Raw genomic sequence first — 27,618 nt, 5'->3', positions numbered from 1 at the left:
CCTTATTTAAGGCCAATGCACATATCTTTTTTTTGCATTTTAAATCTGCCAAGGTACTTCTGTCAGTCAGAATGGAAATAGTAAAACCTGTTTTAACAATCAAGCCGATGAAATTCTCTAAGAATTGTTCAGGCCTAATGGACTTTGCTTAACGGTACTAGTTTTTTTTTCACTAAGTCATATATTTTAATGTATTTTGAATCCTGGATAGTTTCTTTCTTTCAACACAAATCTGAAGACCTTTCTATACTATAAAGCCCCAACCAAAGATGGAGCACATGCTAGTGGGTCATTACCCCAAATGACACAGGCTAAGATGACAAAGCACCCCCCCCACCCAATTCTGTTGTCACAGCTGTCTCCACATCAGGGGTTTCACACTTGTAGCTGACAGGCTTTATTAACCTATTAACCTAAAAATTACAACTGAATCTCAAGTAGTATATAACACACGCTACAACCCCATTCACAAGTATTTTGAAGCCTACCTATTTGAAATCCCGCCGCTCAAAATAAGAGGCTGTTTCGACTGGAACATTGCAATAGCTACGTTTATAATTACACTCTTTAGTTTCCACAATACTTTAACATCCAGTAAAATGGACACGTCGCTTCCAAAGCCAAACTCTCATCCCTAGCATAGAGAGAAACAAAACATACACGAGCCAAAGGCCCCAGTCTTATGAACATTTACACGTGCCCAGGCTGAGACACAAATAGTTGTACTGCCTTCCATCAGATTAGTCCTGCCCATAAAGCTTAGCACATACACAAGTGTTTTCATTTGTGTGTGTGGTACCAGTGGCTTGTGTGAGACGACAAAACCAGATGATACAGAACAGGGACTGGCAGAAGGCAAGCGGAGGGATGGCAACGCACAGATCCTGGTGCTCAGTGCTCGAGCCACTTGAGGAAGCTTCCTGGGGGAGGGGAGGTTGTTTGCCAATGCAAGAGCTGAGTGCTGAACTTTAACACAGGATGTAGGACTGTTCAAACAACATCACAACAACTGTTGTAAAACAAACAGTAACAAAACATGGATACCCGAGTTCCTCCACAACAACCCACCATCTCTAGGATGACTAGCTCACACCCTTTCTCGGTCTTATTTAACCCCACCCAATTTGGGGTTTTCTCTGTAAACCTAGTTTTCCAGCCTGCACCTTCTCAGGACACTCGGGGTCTGTTTCAATTGTTTTTCTGCGGGGGAAAGAGTGGGACCCTTACAAGAAGCCTCTCCTATTGAATAGTTTGTCTATTTTTCCTTATTGCTGTCGTTTCTGGCTTGGTTTTCCTTCCTAGTTCAGCCGGGCTGCGTTCCTCACCGTTACAATTTTTAAAACCTTTTCTTTCTATGGATTTTTAGGCTTCTATTTTTTTTTTTTTGAAGGTACGCTTCATCTCCATTGTAAACGGACTTCCTGGTCACGGGGAAGGCAGGATCCTCTGTGGCACACGCCGCCACTTAAGAAACTACAAATACGGAGAAAAAGTGTGTGTGCGCTGCGGGGACACCAGCACCAGCACCTCTCTGTCGCTTTTACACAGAGGGCAGCGCGGGGCTGCCGCGGCCTGGAGTCACCTTCCCGCCAGCCCCGGGCAGGGCGGTGCTGCCCTCAGCTCCGGGTCTTCCCGCACCTCCACGTGTTGCGGGGCAGGGCAGGGCCCGGGTAAGGGGCTCCCCGTCCTCGGGCCGTTCCCTCAAGGGCATCTCTGCCCCCCGGGCCCGGCACCCCGCGCCCGGGCCCGGCGCTGCGGAACAAAGGCGCGGCCCCTTCCCTTCCCTTCCCCTTCCGGGGGGGCGGGGCGGGGCGGGGCGGGCCGAGCGGGGTTTCCCGGCCGGGCCGTCACGGGCGGGGGGCGGAGGCGGGACCGCGCCCAGGCTCCGGCTCCCGATGGCTGCGGGGAGCTGAGCGGGACCGACTCGGAGCCGACGCCCGGGGACTCCTCGTGCCAGGCGGGCCTTTCTCCTCATTCTCCTTCTCCTCCCCCCTCAGCCGGAGCGGGCACCGCGGCCCCGAGGAGCAGGTACCGCCCTTCCTCCTCCCCTCACAGTTAGGGCTCCCATCCCCCCGCAGCACCCGGCCCGGCCCGGCCTGGCCCGGCCCGAGGCGGGAAGGGAGGGAGGGGCCCTGTCGTGTCTGGTGTCGGGGGCGCCGGGGGCTTGGTGCGGCCGAGGGGAGCCGAGCCGAGGTGAGTGCGGGGCGGGAAACCCCGGGAACATCTGGGGCTCGCGGGGGGGTCCGCCGCCTGCAAGGGGGGGTGCACATCTGGAGTTGGCCTTGTGCTGCATGTTTGTGTGAGCCTGAACCCGGAGCGTTTCCCATCATGGAGGATGTGTGCGCGCTCCGGCAGAACAAGGGAGCCGCTCGCTGTTGAAATCCTGTGAAAAATAGATCTGGTTTTTCAAGCCTCGTTCGCTCCCGTACTGTTTTCAGCGCCCTTCCGCCCCCCTTTGCCTCTCATTCAAGGGGTTGCTTAGATTAGAAATTTGCTTATCATTGCAAAACTGCATCTCAAAACCTGAAAATGGGCGTAAGGCGCGCAGAGGCATAGGAGAGGGAAGAATCAATTGAAGGGTGGGGGGGAGAAAGAGAAATCTTGTCCAGCAGAAAATCAGGATGATGTAGAGGTTATTCTACGATGTCAATTCATCATGTGTGGGGATCAGTTGAAATTTTAACGTGTGCAATTTTTCACGGTTCTCCAACCCAGTTTGGCTCAGGACTGGTTTTAAATAAAGCATCCTTGGGAGAATGCTGGCAGCCACGTTATGAGGCATTGCCTACCTGCTAGGGGATACCGTCTCAAATTAAAAAAAGAAAAAAGCTGGGGGGTGGGGAAAAGCGAAGCTATATCATTTAAATGGTTTCTGAAGCAGCAGGCTGACCTCCAAAGGGAGATGTTCGGAGACTGGCATTAAAATGAGATACCGTTAGGTGCAGAAATTACCAAACTGTAAGGGGCGGCAGGTATCCCACATTTTGAGGCTTGTCTGCCGAACATGGGGATGTGACAAGACAAAATACGGTCCGTTTCTATGTGGGAAATGCAACTGAAAAAATAAGCTCCTACCTAGAGAGGTAAACTCTTTATAAGTGCTATACATTAATCTCTTCCGATTCAGTGTGTTTTAGGGGGAGAGAAGGGGTGATAATAGTGCAGTTGTTTTGGTGGCTGCAGATTACTGGGGTGTGTGTTTGATTTTCTTTTTGCTGTGAATGAATGGATTCTTCTGTGCCTGGGCCCAATAACTGCAACAAGATGGCGTTTGCAGCAAGGCAGCTCTCTCATTTTCAACTCCTCCTCACCACAGCTTTGACAAACTAGACACTATCCTTAGTTGCATTTTAGATTTGTCTTTTTTGTTTCCTTTCTCCTTTTTTGCAGTAGGAACAAGGCTTGGGGGGTGGGGGGCGGACGATAAAACAAATTTATAGGTATTGCTTATTTTTAATTTTTTGTAGCATTTCCCCCCAGTACAGGAGACTAGGTGGGAGGAGTAAATAGTTTTATTGAAATTTTCACATAGGCTGTGACTGGTTAAAGCAGTAACATGATGCCTAATGTCTGTTCATAATGGCATTTGGAAAAAAAAATTCTAGCTTATTTCAGCAACAAATTTTAATGAGCACATATTTTCATATAATCCAGAAATTGAGTTCTGTATGAATAAAAACTGTATAAAAGGCTCGGTAGAATTGCTTGTTTCTTACCATCCTAGTAATAATTAGACCCCCATGTAGACAATCATCTCTCTCTCTCTCTCTCTTTTTTTTTTTTTTTTTTTCTCTCATCATAGAAAGGAAGCGCCCTTCTGCTTCAGAGCCCTCCAATGATTTGTGGAACCTTTTAAAACTGCATTTGACCTGAAATTGTCAGTTTGCATAATTATTCTTTTACATTAGATGAGGGGGAGAAGAAATGAAAAGGCTATTTGCATGTTAAAATCTTTTTCTGTGTTCTGTGCCCTATTTTAAAAATTACATTTATAAAATCTTTTACAAAGTGGTTTTGTACCATATTAAAGTGTATATTTCATAATCAAAGCCTATTGGGTTTCCTGGTTTATTAATTATAGAAAGCTAACCTTCCCCACCCCCCCCAGTTTAGACACTTGATTAAAATAAACTGTTCAGCTAATACGTGACAAAAACAGATTTACTTATCCTTAAGCATTTTCAAATGGCTCTTAACCGTTCTAAAATATATGTCAAACTACACAAAATACTTGGCTGCTTTTTTGATGTTTTCTGAATTAAAATTTTCTCTCTCCCCTTAATAATGGTATGTGAATTCTGGTATTGCTATGTAGATTTATTTTTGTATAATTCATCACTTGCCAGATGCTTTTATAGCTTAATTTTCCTAAGGCTGTAGGAACCTTTTTATGATTAAAGTTTTTTTCCCTCACTCTGATTTTTACAGGAAGTGTATATATCCCAAAATGCAGATTCGTATTAAAGAAATTAACATTTCTCTAATTAGCTCAAAAACTTATAGAGAACTTTTTAAAAATCTGTTAGCGTAAAATTTCGGTTTAATTTTTTTATTGTGTTCCACTGAATTTGAAACTGACAGTATTAGTACTTGGTACTATTACTAGTACTTCAGATTTTTTTAAGCTAAAAAAGAAATAAATGGGACAAACCATTGTAGTCTCCTGCATTGAGTGACTAAGGCCGTATAAATTTATCTCTGCTTAGTAGTCCTTTCAGTTGCTAGGTCAGTTTGCAGCAAGCATCCTATCATGAAAACTTAGTTGGTACCTGAGGTTAGAAACCCAGTGTAGGTCCTGGTAGAGCATTGTGTTAGGACCTTTTTCCAATTTGAGGAATATAATTGAAGATCTAGTACAAAAGTTAACAAAAATTCACAATATTTGGGGAGGGCGGGGGTGGTAAAATCCCCTAGCATGCATCCTTCCATTTGAATATGTATAGAATTTTCTCTATGACAGTATTCATCATCCCATCTGATTTGTGAATACACAATACAGCTATCTTAACTTTAAAAAGTGAAATAAGTAAATAATTTTCTGATTAGAAATGGGGGCGGGGTGGAACAAATACCCCTAAAATATGAAGTGTAGGTTTGGCTTCTGTTGTTCTATATCCGGCATGAAAATATGAGTGCTTTGGAATAATTGACCACAGATATATATTTTGTGTGTTTTAGGACACCCTCGTTAAAGCTAAGAAAGGTATTACTGGATGTTGTATGTAATAACTTCCTGGTGTTTTGGAGGCTTAAGTTAGGTCATGTAGGAAGCAACTAACTCCTTAGCAGTTATACTTTGAGTTATGATTTCTCAACTGCAGTGTGAAATTAGATGCCAGTAAATATAACGTCAGTGTGGAGATATAAATTATAAGTGTAACTTTACTTTTTCTTATTATTTTACTCCGTGTCTATTTGTTTTCCTTTAGAAAAGTTGGAGTTCAAAAATACTTCCTTAACAAAGCAAGATCCCTTTTGCATACAACTGAAGTTGTCTTTCCTTGCTAGGTTGACTCCCAGCAGTGCTTATGCTGTGAGTTAGATGTGTTAAGATGATATTGTATTTACTAACTGAAGAGCTTATTGTCATTGAAATTTGGAATTTGTTGCTTTCTGTTAAAATGACCCTAGGTTTTGCCTCCTGCACTCAGGGCTTGGCTTATGTTTCAGTCTCTGAATTGGATTAAATTCTTACTGTCTATGGATTTTGGCTCTCTGCATTAGTGGATTGGTAATTGATATTCTCAATTTTAATATCCAGTTTTAGCCATATGGCATACCGTATTGTTTTGAGACTCCCATTTAGCACTAGTTTGATTCTGACAAATGGAAATGAGAGATCATGTAGTCATATGGTTGAATTACTATTAGACAAATCTTCTTAGGACTGTCTTCTCTAATGCTACAGTAATGCTGGTGTTTCCACAATATAATGTTGTTGGTTGTGGTGGAGAAAGCATAAATAACCCTACAATTGACTAACTTGTGCTAGTTAGCTACTTTGTTACTTAGGATTGGGTAGAAATCTTAAGAGGGAAGGCTTTCTGACTACAACCATAAGTGTAAGCTAACAATTAACTTTTATCCAGTTTATAAAAATGTGGGGTTTCCCCCCCTGAAATGATGGATGCAAAATTGACAAAATTATCTCCATTTTTTTCATAAACAATAAGGGCCAATTTGCTATAGGATTGCAGTTTACCAAATCTCCAAAGAGTGTTTTTAGTTTTAAGGTTTCTTAGTTGAAATCTAAATTTTTTTTTTTACTCTTTTTTTTAAAGAACCATAAAAGGAAAAGAAAAAATTATATGCAAAATCTGTTGGTATTAGACCCATGTGGTAATTTAGCACAATATTAAAAGCTTTGAGCTCACTGTTAACTGGGTCTTGACCATTGGATGCCAAAGTAATCGATATGAATTGCTGTAAAGGCTTCTTGTGGGGGCAGAGACGTAGACATGGAAAAACAGATATAAAAGCTTAAAAGCTCAATATTGATGCTTTTTTTTTTTTTTTTAAACAGGAGTGGTGTTTTTTTATTTGTTTGTTTTAAAGAAAGAGCCATTTTTGTGGTTTCACAGAAAACTTGGAGGATAGGGTAGTCATGGAATAAAACCAGACCTTTGGAGGTTCTGGGGATCAAAATCTTCTCTAAATTTTAAAAACCAAGTAGGGTAACAAATCTAGCCTTCATACTTTTTATTTTGTTGTTGTTGTTCGTTATCTCACATTGTAAACTTAGTAACACCGGAGCTTGAAATCTATTTCCCTTTGCTTGTCTGAGTGGCAGGTTTCTAGCCAACTGCCTCTGCAGGATGCAACAGCCCCACCCCACCCATCCTACCCCAAGCCATTTCCCTGCCTTCCTGTCCCCGCCCTGCTCCAGCACCACAGGGCTGCATCGCCAGACCAGGAAGCATGGGGCTGTGCCAGAACCTCTGGGGGTGTGTATGTGTTTGTAGGGTGAGTCCCACATATAGTCCACCATACACATGCACAACCCCCCCCCCACACTGCCATACATGCGGACTCGCACACTGCAGCCAGCCTCCCCCCTCAGCTCCCCACAAACCCCATACCCACCTACACCCCACATGTTCACTCACCCCACCCCCTCACATCTATCCACACCCCAAAGACACACCCTCCCACATACCCACAGCCCCCCACAAACCTATACCCCCCACAGTATACAAGTATAAGACTTCATTTTAAGCTATGATATACAATCACTTATATGTATACTACACAAACATATGTAAACCAGAACAAAAATATATTTTTTTAATTAATGAATGTTTTAGTTTTTCACTTTTTAGCATATAATTTGGTCTTTTTCTGCTTCTGAGACTGTAAAACCCTTTGCTGAAAGGAGTACTTCCGGGGGAAGGGGGAGGGACTTCTGATGGCAAAAGTTAGGGGGCGGGACTTCCAGTTACAAGATGGTGATGGGGGTGTGGTCCCTGTCAAGTGCCGGGGCTACCCATGCAGCCCTCAACAGCTTATGAAAACTGGGTAAGCAGCCTTTCGTCTGAAATAATTGCCCACCCATGCTATAGACTGTGCGTATATGTTGCTACGTACACATGTGAGTTCCAGGGGAAAAAATCATGATGGGGAAGGAAGGCTGTCCCATGTTTAGTCCCAGTAGCTGAGTCATGTGGGCACTCGCCCAAGAAGACAGATGCAGCTTCTAGCACCCTCCCCTTCCCCTGCCTATCTGAATGTGTCTGATTTATTAGCAGAATGCACTAGTTATTATACCACAGGTCAGGCATTATCTAGACTGGTCTCTGGTGCTCCTTCTGAGGCTGAGCCAGTGCCTCTTGCATTTAATAGTCAGTGGGTAAAATTAATAAATGGCACAGAAGTGGAGGGATTTTTGTCCTTTTGGGAGCAAGGGTGAAGGCCAGAATCCATGGCCCATTCCCTTCCAAGGTAGCAACCACCCACTGAGCCATGCAGCCTGTGACTTGCTGGCTTCATATAACTTCTACTGGCCAGAGGGCCAGCTTCAAGAGGAATACTAGAGAAGGATCTGCCTAACACCTGGCCCCTGGCATAGTGGTTAAAGTGTTGTGGTGGCAAGTCAGCATTACACATTCAAACCCAGTGGGAAAGGATAGGTCTAGAACCTGGGTCCTTGAGTTCAGGGGGAGAGCCCTAACCAATGAATTATTTGGGTTAAAATACCCACTAATCCTGCATTTCTGGCTGTCTGTATCTTCAGATCTTACATGCTGGTATGTATTCATGAGGGGTGCACATATGTAGCTACATATGTGCCTGGGCAGCACATGGTCTACTATGCTCAGTCTACATGCATATACTTTGGTGTCCAGACTGCCATGGAACTAGAATTTCTGTCTGTAAGTGACATACTTATGTTACTTACGTTGTTAAAAATCTGCTACTTGGATGTCCAAAGGGAAATGGAATTCCACCTCAAGGGTATCCAAACTTTTTAATAAATATTATATGTGTAATCATTCAGATTACAATATTGAAGCTAGTTTGGTATGGTTTTAGTTAAGAAAGACTTTTATTCATGGTGGAGACTTCAGCTGGAAGTGTAATATGTTAAATGTAAAGGGCACTGTTCGACTTTTTCTTTGTGTTCTCAGTTTCCAGACAGACATGTCCTAGATGTCTAGCAAAAAGATAACCACGTCGTAATGGCGGTTTGAGAACTGCATAATTCTTACTTGCTGTGTGTACCATGCTCTTTTTCCCCCCCCCATGCATATGGTAATTAGATGCCTCCATTATCATTTTTTTTCTTGTATATAAGCCACAGTAAAGTTTCTGGGACTTCTTACACATGGGAGTGTAAGTATGCTTGGTGGCGAGACTATAAACTAATCATTCTAAATTATGTCCTGCTAATTTCAGATGCTAGGCAGAAAGTTGATTTGTGTGGTTCTTGTAGGTGCTATGTATCTGAAGTTGCTGTATAAATTTATGAATATTATATGTTGACCTGGTTATTGGGATTTGGTTATTGGGTTTACTGATTGACTATCAATTTAATAAAAGGTAAGCAAGGAGGAAAAAGAATTAATTGAAGATACTTTTTCGGTAATCCCTCAGAGCATCTTCCATGATTGTCTTATCTCTCTGTGTGTCCTAAGATGGCTGATGAGGCCTATCTGGGATTGATGGATGCTACTGCAGCTTGGATGTGTGTTTCTTTGTGGAGTGGGTGGCGTTGGAGTCTTGATTTGGGCTGCGGCACGCTGTTTCTGCCACTCCTACTTTTTCATCTCCTGTTGTTGCCATGAGGTTTCAAAGTACTGAGATCCCTCCAGCAGACTCTTCCTCCATTTGGGGTCATCTTAGGTGACAAGTCTCCTACAAATTGACTTCAATGTTGATTTTTTTTTAAGTTGTCTTTGAGGACATCTCTGAAGTGCTTCCTCTGCCCTCTACTTGAGTGTACGCCTTGGCTGAGCTGGAAGAATAAAACTTGCTTGAGCAGACGTCCGGATGACATGGCTGGTCCAACAAAGTTAAGATAAGATATATATATCAGTAAACACATGAGAGTTGTTAAGAGATTATGTCAGGTGAGGGAGAAGAGAGAGAAATCAGGAGATCAAAAGAATTGTGGTAGGTTTAAAAAGGAATGCTTAAAAGCTCAGAGAAACTACGCTGAGTTAGAAATACCCAATAGGTGTGTCAGAGGAAGTTAAGCCTTGGTTACTGTTAGGAGCTGTAATCCCAAGAGACATAAACATAGATTGGTTTAAAATCCTTCTTTTGCTAAACATTTTCTTCCACAGCTATGATTTAATTTGGCCTGTGGGGTAAGAATGTTATGTAGATGAAGCCTTGGTAGGTGGAAGTACTGTGTGTGGGAGTGAGAATTGCACCCTGGGTATATAAAGACATGAGACCTAGGAACTGTTGGAAGTACACTCGTGCAAGAGAGAGGAGACCTGTCAGATGGTCCTGTAACTAACAAGTGATAAGAGTGGGATAATCCACAGAATGAAGTTTTTTCACAAATGATTCTGGTAATTTTAGAGAGAGAAAGCGATGAGCTGAGGACAAAGGGGTTGGGAGGGGGAGTGATAAAAGAAACAGTGCCTGATTTTAACTGAATCTTGCAAAAGCAACACACACTGGTTTGATATTTTTGTCATAAAATTCGGCCTTGCAAAAATAATTTGTTATATTTGATTAACTAAATTTTCAGCCTGCAGTTCTCCACAATTACTAGGCATCCTTTGTTTGGAAAGGAAGCATAGTTTAATGCATGAAAAAGATTATTTGAATTCTGGAAAGCTAAACTGCATTTTCTTTGTAGCCCTATCATTAGCGCTAGCAATTTTTAGCCATGTTCAAGATGCCTTGTCAGTTGCATTCATGGATGAATGTACACGCCACTGAACAGAGTTTACCTTTCTTTCTAAAGTCTATAGGACTATCAGCCGACACTGCTAAATATAAAATTGGTAGTGGTGCACCGAGACATCATTCCACATCATATCGGCATCAATAAAAGAGAAATTTACACTATCGGCAGTCAGCTTTTTTTGGCTGATGTGGCCAATAATGTCTCCAATAAATGCTGTGTGTATGTACGCAGCCGTAGCATGCATGCAGCCAGCCTGGCAGCTTGGATAACGGCATCTGGGTGGTAAGTGTGGGGGTGGAGGGGAGGGGCAGATTGAGGCTCCTGCAGTGAGGGAGGGAGTGTTGCTGGGGCAGGCACTACCTAGATGTGGTGGGACACCAGATGGAGCCACAAGCAGCTCGTCTGAGAGATACAGGGGGAAGTGGGGAGCTCCTACCACTGCGTGCACCCCTGGGGGAGGCATGTGCCCCCCAGATATATGCATAGGGCAAGGGTGGGCTGCCACTCTGCTGGAGCTGGGGGCGGTTCTGGGCTTTTCCCAGCAGGGGCTGTGCTTGGTGTGGGTGGTGGGCACTGGGGGGGGGGTGCTATGGGCCCACCTCAACCCTGTGCACAGATCTGTGGGGGCACATGGCCCCATGCTGCCTCCAGGTATGCTCACAGTGGTGGGAGCCACCCCCCAGACAACACCTGCCCCAGCCCCACTCCCTCCCTCACTGCAGGGGCCTCGATCTGCCTTTCCCACCCCCAGCAGACTTACCAGCCGGATGGTAATCAGACGATTTATTGTTTTGCTTTTATTACAAGGAGAAGGACATTGTCATTTTCTTTTCTCAAAGTTGTAGGTAAAATACTTAAAATATTCAGCTCTGAAAGCTCGTAATGCAGCCTTAACAAATGATTGTGAATATGTTACCAGGCCAAGCACCAAGCCTTGTTCACACTCCAGAAGTTGTTCTCAATATCCCCCCCGCCCCATTTCGAATGGTATGAGTTTTGCAAGGCTACCAGGATGATGTCATAAATGACCATACCTACACTGGTGACATGAAAGTGATAGCTAATATATTTCACACTTTTTTTCTTGCATCAGAATGATGGTAACTGTTAACCTTTTAGCTACTGTTTTTAGGTTCCCTTCTAATAATATTTTAGATAATCTTAATTGCAAAACCTGGTGGCAGTTATTACCTTCCCATCTGTAGGGAAAAAATACATCTTCCTCTTTTATGTAGCTGCTTTAAAATGCTTCTATACTTATCTGCCTGTGAAAGTCAGTTTGCTTATTTTTCTGCTTCTAAACTTTCTCTGTTTTGTTCCTTGCCTTTTTCTCCCTCTCCTGTGTTCTTATTTATTGATGATCAGGTTCATAGCTGCTTCACTTTTCTTTGCTTGCATGCCTGTTGTTTTAAGGAAATACATATAACTGAGTATGCTGTAGAAATCACTCTCTCTCTAAGTAGAGATTAATTTTATCTGAAAATGTATGGAACTTGACACAAGTATTCATTGTGAGAGGATCTTGTGTTTCGTGGGAAGTTCAAACAGACTAGAAACCGACTTTTTTGACAGAAGAATTTATAGTTCACTTTAAAATTACAGGTTAGCTGCTTTGGAGACTGAATTTAAATGCCCAGTAGTAATAGTCCACACATTCTTGGGACAGCTTACATTTCTCATTTGGGTTTCTGTTGGCAACGTTGGATATATTTCTCAGATGCTTTTTTTTTTTTTTTTTTTTTTTAACCAGGGGAAAAATGTAGCTGTTTTAGTATAGGTTATTTTACACTCTGAACATGTAACAACTTGGCTTTCTGAGACAGTTAATGGTTAGATATATTGTTAGGTTTCTTAAGTGAAAATCTAAGGACAGACAAGAACATTGGCGAGTTATGAGCAAATATGAGCTTCAGTACAGTGTTCCTTCTGTCTGGATATGCATTGCAAAACCCTGTGATATATTGTTGTTAAGGTCTTTTTCAACATTGTAAATGGATGCTACGACTTCTGTTTTGCTCATTATTAAATGAACAATATTGCCAAGATCAAGATAAAATTTCTCCTTTTTCTCTTTCCTGTGTAAAGCTTTTAACATTGTTGGGGTGATTCTTCAATACTCTGTGTGACACGTCATGTTTTATGTAGAGTATTACAGTGCTGTATTTACTGTAGTCTTTTGCTGCATTAAAAAAGGAGCATCAACATAAGCATTACATTTTGCATGTAACAGCATGATGTTGGGGTACTACTTATGCTTGGTACATAAAAGAAGAGAACTTACCAAAGCAGACAGCTGTATGTTTCAAGAGCCTGGAAAAAAGATTTAATTTTTGCAGCGGATTTTGAATTGTGGAAATTGCCACTGAGATGTTCTTGTCCAAGGGGCCTAAAATAAAAAGAGGCTTTTTACTTTCAGTAGGCCTGAGAAAATAAAACAGTCCAACATTATTTCTTCCCTCTTTATGTCCTGCTTAAATGATTGATTAATTATAAATATGCCAACCAGTCAAAGTTTTAGACTTTTTTCCAAATGTTATGAGAAGATGCATGTGGGAATACTCCTATCAAGTGCTCTTTTATTAGGTGATTTACAGCAGGCCCTCTGAAGCTCCCAGTAGAGGGGGACCATTGCCTGTTGAGGAAAGGTGTTGGCTGTTCAAAGATCACCAACAGCTCACTTAATGTTTATAGCAATTTATTTATGCTCCAGGTTACAAAGTCCTGGATTTTAATAAAAGTTAGGAGATGCTGCCTTAAAATTAACATACACACTTTCTGAGTATTCTTTGCCTTTAAATCCAGTTACTATAATCCAAGGATTTATAGTTGAATGGCCCCAAATTCAGTGTTTTTAAATCAAATGTACAGTAGTTACTTTTATGCATTAGAGAATCTAGGTTTTATTGACCTACACACGTTAATATTCAGTGGCAGAAGTCAGTAAGCAGGCCTCTTTATTTGATTGTAGATTAAAAACATTAAGTAATTTCTCTTAAGAGAATTGTTTTTGCACAGACTTTGAAAATGTAACTTTGATGTCTAGATTCTGGCAAGTTAGTCCGGAGTTATCCTATAAAATTTCTCAATGGTTTAAAGATCTTAGCAGTCTATATACATGTTTTTGTGGTTCCTGTGCAAGATTTCTATAATGTGCTCAGTAACCCTTTTAGCCCATTGCTGTTTCTGATGTCAGAAATGATGCCTCATTCCACTTTCAAGGGGAGCAGCAGCAACTCAGTAAGTGAAGTAAAAACCACATTCTACAAAATAGGTCACTATTGTATTACTGGTTCCTACTGTCTCTTCTTTGCTTTTATCACTGGTAGCTAATATATCAAGAACCACTTGTTAGTATAATGCTTTGCACTATTTGGAAGTGCATGTAGCAATATATGGGGAAAGAAAGATGGTATTTAAGCATCATATTTTTGACATCTGAAATCTTGTTAATTATAAGGACTAGAAACAGTTTACCTGTATCATAAGAATGAGCTGTATTTGTATCTATCCCTGCTAGTTCAAAAGGTTTTGAATTTGAAACTTGCTCATTTCATGTGGCAAGGATTATTCCTATATACAAAATATAAACGTACTTAGCTTGTGTGTGATGCATTTTGTCCAGCACTGAGCTTAGTAGTCAATAGCCTAAGCTATTAGTAGCACAGGTATGACACGTCCAAAAAGTAGGAACTTAGCAGGAAAACTAACCACTACTTCAGCCCTATAGATCAGTTTGTTCTGGTTTGAGACATGTCCAGCTAAATGTCCATAAGTAAGCTTCCAGTTGTGTTGGTATGTTATGGTTCCTGTAGGTTTGCTGTTCTTCTACCTACTTTTATAGAAGAATTGTCTATGAAGATCCAATCAATGGCAAGCATAGCAGCTTGTGTCGTACAAGTTACTAACACTCCATACAATTCTTTGAATTGGAAAGCTTCATTTCCTAAAAATGTTATGCGGTCTTTTATTGAAAGAGAGAACTATTTTCAAGCAGCAGGATTTTTTTGTGTTGCATGTATGTAATTGAATTAACATAAATGGTGAAAAATAGATTTTCAATGTTTCTGAATATATTTTGGGCCAGAGTCCATTCCACCTCTTAAGCATCCAAGTCCACTTACATGTCTAAGTGTGATTCTGTTCCACTCTCCCTGAGTCTTTGAAAAGCACTTAATGCAAAAAGTGGGTGCATCCTCTTTGCAGATTTTTTGTGACTCAGTCTTAAGGGTAATGTGGTTGTTACAAAAGCTGATGCATTTGTGCAGGGGTTTTCAACCTTTTTTAGTAAGTGTATCCCCGGTGGTTGGATGCTGGGCAGGGTACAGCCAGATGCAGAGTGGTGGGCAGCGTGGGGTAGTAGGTGGTGGCGGTGGCAGCAGCTGCTGCATGCAAGCTTCCTCCCTGCATCTGGTCGGCTGGGTGGTGCCTGCACAGCCTGCAGAGGGGCGCTGCTGCCCTCGCCCTAGCCCTGCTCCTGGGAGGTGGTGGTGGCGCGGGGTGGTAGGTGGCAGTGCTCCATCCCTGCCTGTCCGCGCGTACCCCCTAGGGCCTTCCCAGGTACCCCCAGTTAACAACCCCTGCATTAGTGGATTCTCAGGGACTTGAGCAGGAATTGAATTGTATGTATGTGCATGAGGACACTTATGCGCCCAACAGTTGAAAAAGAATCTGGCCCTTTGAGTAAAACATAAAGGGATGGCCAGGCTGTGGCATGCATGCCACAAGTGTCACAGGCTGCCTCTGCGTGGCATCTGGTAGACCAGCAAGGGGACAGGCAGCACAGTGACAGGGCAAGAAACAGCAGAGCAGCAAATAGGGCAGAAAGTGGATCAGTAGATTGGGAAGGGAGCACAGGGCAGGGAGCAAATGGAGCAGCAGATTGCACAGGGGAAAAGATTGGAGTGACACTAGGGGTGGGTGCAGACCTGATTTTGTGGCACTCTTGCCCGCCTTTTTACTTCTTCTGTATAGTGAAGTTAGACAGGTCCATTTCACTTTGCATTCACCGGCTATTTTCATTTTGCTTCTCATGTGTAAACGTATGTAATCATGTTATTTGGATTTCCAGCACATCAGGGAGATGCTGTATTCCTGTTACAAAAGCAACTGTGTTTACTGCTGACAAAAGGCTAATGAAAACGTTTTTTCATGGAAACTAAATTGTGGACTGCTAGGTATTATGATTTAAATATTTCTAACTTAATCATTCCTAATGTCTCTTGTGATTTCTTTATCATATTTACTCTCAGCTGCTTTTACATTCAATTTTATAGTGTTTTCTATAGGGAATCTTCTACTTTTGTCATAAAAAAGATAGAAAACTCTGAAAAATAGGGAGACTTTTTAAAACCTTATAGATTCAGAAGCCTTGATTATGGGAAGGAGATGTTTAAAACCATACTGGAAATTTTTGGGGTTAATGCCATCTGGCAAGCTCTAGATGGAAGAGGATAGTGTCTATATTATGATCCTTTAAGATTCCTATGCATGTAAATCCTGCTTTTTCACAATAGAGCTAATACATTTTCATAATCTAAGCCAGGTCTGGAGAAATTCATTTGAGGTCTGCCAGCCTGAGGACTAGGTTTACTTGCTAGGGTGAAAATTACCTGCTGTGTTGTATGCTTATGCTGGATCTTGAAACCATGTGGCTCTTGTTGTATAAAAGGAAAAAGATTTTACTGTTTGCAACTACATCATAGGTATAGTAATGATGATCAGCTTGATGATTTTTTTTTTTTTTTTTTTTTTTTTAGAATGAAGTATTTGTATTACTGCAGGACATAGATGTCCGAAATTAATTGGGAACTGTGTTGTAGAGAGTTTACAGAAGATTTAGGAGATGAACCCTGAATCTCTAGGGTTCCAGGCTTTAATTCAACACATTTCTCCTGTTTTTTTGTTCATTTGTCTTTCCCTTTTTTGATTTTATTCTTCATTATTTATTGGCAGTGGGTATATCTCCCCACCCTGTAATAATTTTCATTGTTGGCTTCCCCTCTACTTTCACTTTTTTTTTTTCTCTTCTCTATATATTTACTTGTCTTCTGTGTTTTTCTGTTCTCTTCCCCCCTTTTCCTGAATAAATCTACTCTCCTGAGACAGATATCAAAAATCAGATGGGGTTGAGGGGGCACTGTAGTAGTGACTATGCCCAGGTAAGAAACTAAAACTTTGTCCTCTTGCTGTTGGCTTTCTACTTAGTTTGTACCTTTTGCCTTTGGCTAGTGAGCATCCAATAAAATGTGAACACTGTCCCACAATTAGCTGGTGAGAAAAGAGGTTTCCTCTCTATTTCCAGACATCTCCCTGTTCAAGGTTTGGAGGTTTCCCCAGCTCTGCTTCTTCCTAGCCTTCTGTTCAGTCTGCTATGGATAGCTGTTGCAATTTTGGGATATGGATGCATGTCCACTGGGACTTATGTTGAGACTAGTGTGCTCCCCGACCCCCCCCCCCTTGGAATCTCCAAATAACCTTTTAAAAAGGCTGTAACTGGTCACTACCAGCTTGTGCTAGTTGTGAAATAAAGCCCTCCAGCTAAAAAGATTGTTTTCCATTGCCCTCCCATAAGCCTTAATTTGTTTTTTTTATTGGCTCTACAAGATGCAGTGAAAGGATGTCTGGGAGGCTACAAGAAATTAGGATGGCTTCTATTCAATATAAAATGTCAGAGGCACTAATGGAATTAAACTCTTTAGGCATGTACACTGAATGCAGGTTGTGGTGATTGAAGAGTTACAGAACAGACTAGTGCTGTGCGGTATGTGCTAGGAGAAATCATGTCGGAGAAGTCTTGATCAGATACATGTACATCTAATATCGCTGGCATTGGTGTCCAGGCTGAACATTTGTTACACCTTCAGGAGATTTAGAAGTAGTAAATCAGTACTATATCATCTGCTAGAACAGCTTAACTGCTTGCTTCATTTTGAAGGTGTCCTATTTATCTTCTACTAGTTTCATACCTTCTAGGGTCGGAAGGGACCTGAGCAGATCATCTAGTCTGACCCCCTGCCATGGCAGGAAAGAATACTGGGGTCAAATGACCCCAGCAAGATGTGCATCTAACCTCCTCGTAAAGACCCCCAGGGTAGGAGCCTGCACCACTTCTCTTGGAAGCTGGTTCCAGACCCTAGCCGCTCTGACTGTGAAGTAGCGCCTCCTGATATCTAACCTAAATCTACCCTCTGCCAGCTTGTGACCGTTATTCCTGGTCACTCCTGGCGGTGATCGGGGGAACAGTGACTCCCCCAATGCCTGCTGGTCCCTCCTGACTAGTTTATAACAGGCCACAAGATCCCCCCTCAGCCTTCTCTTTTGGAGGCTGAACAGGTTCAGGTCCCGTAGCCTCTCATAGGGCCTGCCCTGTTGTCCCCTGATCATACAAGTGGCCCTCCTCTGGACCCTCTCCATGCTGTCGACATCCCTCTTCAAGTGTGGCGCTCAGAACTGGACGCAATACTCTAGCTGTGGCCTGACCAGTGCCGCATAGAGGGGAGGATCACCTCTTTGGACCTGCTCAAGATGCATCTGTGGATGCATGCCAAGGTGCGGTTGGCCTTCCTGACTGCCTCTCCACACTGCCAGCCCATGTTCATCTTGGAGTCAATGATGACCCCCAGATCCCTTTCCGCCTCCGTGCTGACAAGAGGGGAGTTCCCTAACCTGTCGGTGTGGTGCCGGTTGTTCCTCCCGAGGTGCATCACCTTGCACTTGTCTGTGTTGAAACCCATCCTATTCTCATCTGCCCACCCTTGTAATCTGTCTAGGTCTGATTGTAGCCTGTTGCATCCTTCCAATGTGCCCATGTCTCCCCATATCTTAGTGTGCTCAGCAAATTTGAACAGGGTGCTTTTTACCCCCTCGTCTAAATCGCTGATGAAGATGTTGAACAGTGCGGGCCCGAGGACCGAGCCCTGTGGAACCCCACTGCCCACGTCCTTCCAGGTTGAGAAGGACCCATCCACTACCACCCTCTGGGTGTGGACCACCAGCCAGTTGGTGACCTATTTGACTGTGTGGGTATCTACACCACAGCCCCCCAGTTTCTTAATGAGAACAGGATGAGAGACAATGTCAAAAGCCTTCTGGAAGGCCAGGAAGACGATATCCACTGCTGCCCCTGCATCTAATGATCTGGTGATCTGATCGTAAAAGGCCACCAGGTTGGTCTGACAGGACCTGCCACTGATGAACCTGTGTTGGTTGCCCCTAACCATGCAGCCCTCTGCTGGCCCCTCCTGGATGTGTGCCAGCATAATTTTCTCAAACAGCTTGCCTAGGATCGAGGTGAGACTAACCGGCCTATAGTTTCCCAGGTCCTCCTTCCTGCCTTTTTTGAAGATGGGGATCACGTTGGCCCTCTTCCAGTCCTCTGGTACCTCACCAGAGCACCACGAGTGCTCGTAAAGTTGTGCCAGGGGATTTGCAGTGACCTCGGCCAGTTCCTTTAGAACTCTAGGGTGGAGATCATCCGGGCCAGCTGACTTGAATACGTCCAACCCCTCCAGAAGCTCCCTAACTAAATCCTCGCTAACCCGTGGCCCAGGTGTGCCTCCCCCGGGACCCGAGGGGGGCCCAGCAGGGAGGTGGCTGTTCTGGTCCCTACTTAGGAAGACTAGTAGAACAGTTTAAATACTAACTTAATGGGTTGAACTTCTGAGCATGCGCCTTTCAGTTATGGTAGTTAAAGCTTTAAAAATTAGAGCAATTTTGAACACAAAAATAATTGAATGTAAAATAAGTGGTAGGATGCAAACTTTCCTCTTATGGACTCTTTAGGAGGCTTGTTGCATTAAGTAATGCTGGATGAGAGAGTAAAGATCAGATGATTTGGTCATTTTAAATACACTTATAGGTACCACATTTATATTCATAGACAGGAATGAGCAGTAGATGTGGTGGGCAGACAGTGGTTTTAAAGCTGTAGTCCTCCCATGAGGTGGAACCTTTCCAGTTTGTCTTAAGCACTAATACTGACTTCTGGGGTACATTCACTCCAAGGGCACATGTTCAGGGACACGTGTTTCCTATGGGACAAATAGCAGCGGCACATATTTGTGCCGCTGCTATTTGTCCCTGGGCATGCTCCTGCATGGCTCTGGCTGGCCAGGCTCCTTTTCTAGTGGCACATGCTGCTGCTACGTGTGCTGCACCGTTTTTTTTTTTTTTTGTTAGTGGGTTTTTTTGATACCTGGTGTCAAACTCCTCCCCCCACCCTCCCCAACAAAAAAAAAAAGCAAACACAGTGAATACTTGCACATATGCTGTGTACAGCTTGTGGCACTGCAAACCACATGTGTGCGCTCATGGGAATGCACCCCTGAAGTTTCTGTAAAACGACATGGCTGATGCCCTTTGCAAAATTGGGTGCTCGTACTAAAGGTTCTTGGGACAAAGTATTTGTTTTTCTATGCTGTAAAGTGTATAATCCTCTATGAGGAAATGTAGGTAGTTACTTTAATGCTGAACACCATTTGTTTCCTTTTAAAGTACTATGCTTCCAGTTGCGAGACAGTTAAAAGTTATACTGTATTTATCTGAATCTAAGACGACTTCAAATTTAAGATTAACCCCCCCCCCAATAGGTATTATACATGGAAAATTATAAAATTGTTATGCTTTCACCTATGGAGTGTGAGTATTGAAAGATCATCTTAAACTAGTCATCCTCTTAAGCAGTGGCAAGGGGTAGGCAGTTGCCCTGTGCCTGTCCCACAGCCATTGGTTTCCCCACCACTTGTCCTTTTTTGCCTACCTACCACTTGCTGTGTTCAGCTTCTCTGACTCTGGCCAGGGTATGGGGCACATGGTGGGTCTGGCAGTGGGCCAGGCAGCAGCTGCAGCTCCAGCTCTGGATCCAGATACAGAACTACAGCAGGTTCCCTGCTCCTGCGTGAACTCCTCCATGTTTTCCCTCCCATCCCCCCGACTGCTAGGCCTGCTCTGGCAGGTGCTCGGATCCTATCCAAGATGAGGCTTTTCTTCCCATGCTAAATAGGGGATGGGGGGGGTGGAACTTGTCTTAAATTTGAGTAAATAGGGTGTATTGTCCAGCTGACGTGATTACTCCTATGCCTAACTTAAGTACATGGTGAAACGCTGGCTGCACTGGGGTCTATCACCAAGAAGCTGTTTGTTTCTTTATTTTTTATATTCTGCTCATGGAAAATATGCAGAACTTTTTTTAGCTGTAATTATTTAACTTCACTGTGCTTGAGGAATGTATTACATTGATTGACCATCTCTCATATTTTTGGGATTTTGGAATTGTAAGAATGTGTGGAAGTCATGCATGCTGCTAAATGGAGCATTGTAACACTTTAAAATAAACCAAGGTAATCAATTACATTTTCTTAAATAGTCTGCTGAAAACAAGAACGATAGATGAACACTCAGCTTGATTCAGTTGAGGTACTGATGGTAGGCATGGATTTGCAGAGCGAAAGGGATTACTAGCCTACTTTTAGAAGCTACATAGAAAAATGGAATAGGTAATGTTTTGAAAGTTTCATCTTTAAATTTGTATGTTTTGGAATTGCTCATATAGTATATCCTTCTGTAGTACACTGGTAGTTGTTTAAAAGAATGCACTAGATTTTGCTCACTTCTATGCTTAAGTAGATTTAGATAGTGGGTAAATCCTTCATATTGTTTAAATAAAAAATATTTTTTCATATCTTTGTTACCTTGACTACTTTTAATTGCCAGTGTCGTGTGTTTGGCTGCGTGGGAGCAATCTTCCTTTCCAGTTCAGTCCCACAAGTGAGGGTCTTAATGCTCAGACTGATGTCACCTTCCATTGTGGTGGTAATGCCCTCAAAAACATATGTGACTTATATCAGGATTGCTGGAGAAGAAATTTGTGCTAAGGAACTAATTGCTAAGGAACTAATGTATCATTATGCATCAAACTCAAACTGATCTTGCTTAGTACATTGAGAGTGTTTCCCTGAGAGCAGGGGTAATTAACCTCTGGCCCATGGGCCAAATTCAGGCCGCAGGGCTCCCCATGGGTCAGGAAATTTGGCAGTGGGAGAAGTAGTGGCAGTACTACCACCCCTCCCCATTGCCAAAATCTCAAACCAGGCCATTACCCTCCCCCCACATGGTGAAATGGGTGCTAGACTGCACCCTCTTCCCTCTATAGGGCTGGGTTGGGGCAGTCTGTACCCCTTCTTCCTGTGGGCTGGATCTGGCCCACCAGCCCATTCTATCTGGCCTGTAAGGCCCCTAAAAAATTTAGAAAATTTATATTCATCTGTTCTTGGCTGTCTGTCAAATATGACACGAGTCAGGGGCAGTAGGACCCAGGGGAAGCTGGCAAGACTCGTCAGCAAGGTCAGCCCAGCCCCACCCCACTCCCAACCCCCTCCCAACAGGAAACCTCTGGCTGCTGCAGTTTTCACTGCTTCCCTCCATGCCCGCTGGCTGCTCCAGCACCACGTGGCTCCTGGCTGCATCATCAGACTGCAGGAGTACGGGGACCGTGCAGGTGCCCCAGGGCCAGGAATGGGTGGCGTGCGTGCATGCATGCACGTGTCCCTGCAATGAGAGGGAAAGAGAGAGACAGAGGGAGCAATGAGAGAGAGAGAGAGAGTGAGAGTTTTGTGTGCGTGTCATAGGGTGAGTCCCACATGCACACCCCACCATACACATGCACCCATACCCCTCTCGCACTGGCATACATGCAAGCACCCACACCCCAGCCACCCTTTCCCCCCACAAACCCCATATACCCAACATATTCACACACACCCACATGCTCCCTCGCCTCACACTCATAGCCTCCCCCACACTCCACATATCCACACACCAACAGCCCCCCACAAACCTATACCCATGTCCCCCACAATATACAAGAGTAAGACTTCATTTTAAGCTATTGTACAATCCCCTCTGTACACTACAGAAATGCACATATACCAGGACAGAAATACTTTTTGAAATCCATTTAATGAATGTAGATGTTTGATTTTTTTTATTTTTTTTTTTTTTTGATTTTTAGAATATAATCTGATATTTTTCTGGTTCTGAGATGTCAAAACCCCTTGCTGGGAGCAAGGGGGGGGCCTTCTGGTGGCAAAGGTCAGGGGTTAGGGGGTGGGACTGGGGGGTGGGGCACCTGTCAAGGGGGTGGGGCTACTCATAGAGCCCTCAACAGCTTGCCAAACTCAGTAAGTGGCCCTCCACTTGAAATAATTTCCCACCCCTGATTTCGTCAGTGGGTATACATAAGCATGAATCTGTTGGCCATGGTTGGGTCCACCCATAGCCTGCCCCTAGTTCTGCATGTGTCAGTGAACATAGGCCCTGTGTCAGATAGTCTCAGAGCGTGCGTTGAAGTGTATGTTTCACTCCTGCAAAACCTTTAGTTTGTTTTTGAGGTCAGCGAACAGAATTATAACTTTGAAAAGCAGACCACAAATTAAAAACTGACCAAGGAAGCCTTTCATTTGTTTTTCTTAAGAGGAGCTTTCAGGGTGAAAGGAGCATTAAAAATTAAATTTATTAAAATAAAAATAATATCAAACAGGCATTTAATTCTTATTTTTTGTTTTTTAAGTTCAGTTTTAAATGTTCAGAATGAATGCTAGTGATGAGTATAACGAATGCCTAGCTTGTGCCCACAGAATAATTCTGAATTTAAAGTACCTAGAAAATGTACTTGTGTAAATGAGGCACTTTGGAGCACTAAGAGACCAAAAGGATAGTTTGACCTGCAAGTTGTGGAAGGGTAGACCTGCCTGGTGGGCATCTCTGGGAAGGAGAATTGTCAAATAGCTGCTGTAGAGGGCACTTATTCCCTCTAAATGCTGTGGGTTACATGGTATAAAATCCTACTAAAGTAACAGTGGTAGAACGAACATACTCAAATAATCAAATAAAGAATAGCGACTCTGCAATGCCTTGAAGCCTTGCAGACCCATGTTTTTGTGACTTGTTTTAGGTCATTGGCTTTCCTGCACATCTTTCAGACAATTAAGTTGGGCTCTTTATCTGGCATAAAACACAAAACTTGTTTTTTTCCCAAGGCAAGGATAATATTTTCAGTCTAAGGCAGTGATTCTCAGGTAGGGTGCTGTGGAACTGAGGCATGCCTTCAGACCCCTTCAAGGGTGTTGTGGGGCACTGCGCAATATTAACCCTGTTAGGTATGCAAATCTGGTTCATAAAGAAAAGCCATTCAAATAGGAGTGCATAGTATTAAGAACTTTCTGATCTGTTGTGCCCCTTTTGAGTTCTTTGCAAAAGAAGAATTGTGCTATTATTCTTCTGTAGTCAAAACTATTTAAAACTAAGCTGGCATTTTTCAAGGGGTGCTTTCAGTCTAAAAAGGTTGAGAACTACTCGTCTGAGTCCTCATGTCTGCTGCACACTTTTGGGAAGCTGCTGTCAGCTATGTGGCAGGAACACTTGGGTATAAATGTTTTGGGCAGCTAGTGCTTTTATGATCATGTGATCCAAGCCTGTTCAGAGCAGATTTAGAGGCTGTGTAGGCGCACACATTCTTTTACACTATCTTTACTAGCAGTAGAGTTGCGTCACAAGTAGTGAGATGGTGGGAAATTTAAAGAAAAAAGATGCAAGTGAAGCCAAATGTAACACCATCTTCTTGTGCATGTGTTTGTTATGGTATCACTTCTTTTGTAATAAGATGCTGGATTTTTTTTTTTTTTTTTAAAAATGGAATTTGTATCTGTTGGTTTCCAATTAATTCTGCATAATGCTTCCAACCCCTTCCTCCTCTCTCCCCCCCCAGTTATGGAACACTTGCTTAGAGTATCATACTATTCAGAGACTTTTTAATGTAAGACCAGGCTGCCTGGAAACAAATTGGTTTTGATGAGGAAGTTTACCTAGCTGGTTGGTGACCATCAGCAAAGCACCTGAAGTAATAAGCTCAAAGTAACATTTCCTTGTAGTTCAGGCTATTTTCTTTTCTCTGGTTCAGTTCCCAATAAACAATACTTCCACCCATCCAATACATGCTACATATGCTGATAAATGCTATTTGCATTTTGAGGCAGAAAGCCATATCTTTGTCTTTGTAACTGGAGTGCTTTTTAATACTATATCGCTTATTTTTCTTTTGTTTCTTCTCTTCTATAGTCCTTCTAATATATATTCCTTTCCCATGACCTTACATATTAACACTGCTCCTTGCCTTCCTAAAGCTTTTATGATCTCATAATATTAATTATAAATATTACAGGAATTGATAGCTTCAGTACTTTTGTTCACCGCTAATCCGTTTAGTTCTGAAGAACGGCTTGATAGTACTGTAAGTATCATCACGTGAGGAAAAAGGGGTTAGTAACTGGCTTTATTGAAATGCCCTCACCTTTCTGCTACTGAAATGTAGGTAACATTTGCAATGGAAGTGAAGATAAAGGAAGTTGTAACTGAAGTGCAGTATCTCAAAAATAGGCATGCTCAAATTTATCTTAAATTTTCTCCGTGCTGAATTGTGGTGGGGAGGATCCAGAAAACTTCTGGTACAAATCTGACCTTTGCTCAAGAATGAATCAGCAGATACATGCATATGGCTGCTATTAATTCTATTGTACCTTGGCATAGAAGGTACATAGCTTTGGTTAGAGCCAGACATTTATGATTAAATGCTTATGATTAAATTGTGGTAAGTTGGATAAAAATATTGAGACACATATTAGTTAGAGCCTTTGGTATCCATGCTCTTGCCAGTCTGCCTTACAGTCTTGTTTAACATTTGTATGGATTCTGCCTTACAAATTTTTGGACAATATTATTTTTAAAGGTTAAAATGACGATTTTGCTTTTTAATTATACCTCAGTGGAAACAATTACTTATGTTTGAGAAAATTAAGAACTATAAAATACTGTAACATTTTCTGTAAGGAAGGGTGTGAACTTTTCTTGCTCCTAATGCACTATTAAGAAAATTACAGCTTGACCATCTTTCAGAATTGCTGTAGTATTTGACATATGTACTCTAACTGATCATGTTATCTGCACTTATTCTAAAAGGCAGCTTAAATATTTAAAGCAAAGAAAACAACGATCAGTGTGATCACTTGTATGACTTTTATCATGGTCAAACTGGCATTGTTTTAATGTTAGTTACTGTTCGTTATCAAAATGGTGTATGCACCATTAACCTGCTAAACCTCATTGAAAGATCTCATTCTTTCATGATTCATTGAACAACATTAGCCCAGATTATGTGGGGAAGCTTGTACATAATCATGGGAAAGGTCCTCTCTTTAGTGCTGAGAGATCAAGTGGCATTGTTGCATGCTGTGGAGCTATCTCTTAGGATTTAAAATTTTTTAGGGATCTTTGCAAAAACAAAATGGCCAAGATTTACTTTGAGAGCGTGCAATGGTCAGTTGCAGCTCAGTGGGACCCGTTGCTGGAGAAATGTGAATGTTGCTGGTCAAGAGTGCAGCATACAGGCGGAACTGCAAGAGGAAACAAGCACAATGCTTTGCCCACAGCGGGCTCTACCCACTTCCTTGCTTTCATTATGACAAAATCAGCTCAACTTATGGAGGAGGGATTGAAGTGCATTTCCTCTTTCAAACTTCTCAGCATTCAAAAGGGGAATTTTCCTGAAAATATTACCTTGATGGCTAGGTTACTCCAATCTGCAGCATTTCAAAAAGAGTGAAAAATCAGTGAATTTTTCAGTGCTCTGAAACCTAGTCCTCTCCCCCCACTCTCCAGCAGCTTATCCTAATTTTGTTCCTTATTTGGGGAGAATCAAGCAGGGAAGAGAAATCTGCAAGTGCACCAACATGCTTCTGAGATCACTTGACTACCCTGAATTTTCCTTCTTTTCTCTGTGTAGCTACAACAGGTCAATCTTGTCTGCCACAGGGTGACAAAGCTCAGTCTTAGAAAAGCTGTGTGATAGCTCCCTGGAGACAGTTTCCAAATTCCTGTTTGCTCTACAGAACATGAAGGGAAACTCCATGCACTCCTACGATTCATTTCCTTTGTCTCCCATTTAATTGGCTTTTACCTTCTTCATTGAGAAGCTTTCGGGAACTTTGAGATCCCTGGGGGGACACTTCTTTCCTCTTTTGTAGCAGCCCCCTTTCTTACCCAGAGGATTAAAATGGAAGCCAGCCAACATTCAGTGAACAAGAAATAGGTGTTAAAACTGGGCTGTATTGATAGAATAGATGGGCCCTAAAATAGGATCTTGGAGGCTAATTGTCCCAGTATGGAGAAAACCTTCTTTGAAATGAGTTTTCTTAAGAATTGAGGTCTTTCGATCTGAGTTTAGTACAGAATCCTGCTTTAGAGCTGTTACTTCAGTAGGTTTTTTAAAATTGGGTTGCATGTCACATACATCCTTAAATTTCAGAACAGCACATATGCGAATGGTTCCATTGCAAACTTCACATCCCAGGGAGGAAGTCTTGTATCATCTCATAAACTGTGAACCACCATCTTTTCAAGGCGCAACATTTCTGATTACAAAACACTTGCAAAGAGACGGGTCGCAGGGTCCTGGTTATTGAGCTACTATGTTGTCTGTTCTACCAGAGCCCTCTTAATAAGTCTGTGGAATTCTGTTTTATTCAATGGCTTTGAAGTAGTTTGACTCTTCAAAATAGTTAAAAGCCTTGTATTTCAGGGTTATTTTGGTTCTAGGTAGGATCGCTCTATCCTAGCAGTAGCTTTTTGTGGGCAGAGAGGACACACAGTGCAACAGCTGCAGCTTGCTGGGCTGAAACCTCTCCATATGAGAATGAATCTAAAGATCCTTTGTAACTGCACTTCTGTCTCAGTGGGTGCCGCTTTAAAGAAGAGTTCCCCCTATTGTGGCCTTCGCAAATTCTTCAAGATAGAATAGTGATCTTGAAGCATGCTTAATTAAATTACAGTTGATGAAGTTGGTGAAAACTGGAAGCCATTTCCTTTGGTGGTAGGGAGCCTAATTTGTTAATTTTTACAGCAGGTTTCTTTAAGGCAAGAGGGGAATATTTCTCTTAACAGGGACCATACCGGTTGCTCACAGCACCTCTGCCAGCAGTGGAAGTCTGAGTGCTATAGTCTTCAGCAGACCATGGTTTTGGTGAGATCGTGTTCTGTGTAATTTGCTCTAAGTAATGTGTAACTGTTTTTTATTCTTACCTGAATGAAGTGCATCAACTGCAGCATTTTCTCTTAAATTGGGAAAGAATTTAGCCCTTATTCTCTGCTGTCTCTTTCCATGTAATTGGTTTAACATTAATACAACTGAAGAAACTTGATGTGCTCAGAAC

General features: G+C 42.5%; 1 protein-coding gene across 2 annotated transcripts in view; it reads left to right on the top strand.

The window, feature by feature from the left end:
* Positions 1-1,849: 1,849 nt before the first annotated feature.
* GNB1 (G protein subunit beta 1) overlaps positions 1,850-27,618 on the top strand; it is a 93,472-nt gene continuing 67,703 nt past the window's right edge. The window contains exon 1 of one of the 2 annotated variants that reach the window (XM_090023419.1): positions 1,850-2,028. The gene's annotated coding sequence lies outside the window, so the exon portion shown is untranslated. Of the gene's footprint in view, positions 2,029-2,096; positions 2,194-27,618 lie in introns of those variants that run through there. The other variant, XM_090023420.1, reaches the window with a different exon arrangement.

The sequence above is a fragment of the Crocodylus siamensis genome, chromosome 12 (genome assembly GCF_052110815.1).
Source record: "Crocodylus siamensis isolate JL-2025a chromosome 12, ASM5211081v1, whole genome shotgun sequence".
In the NCBI taxonomy this organism is placed as follows: domain Eukaryota; kingdom Metazoa; phylum Chordata; order Crocodylia; family Crocodylidae; genus Crocodylus; species Crocodylus siamensis.
Note: the sequence above shows the minus strand (reverse complement) of the source record. Positions and strands in the feature narration are given on the sequence as shown.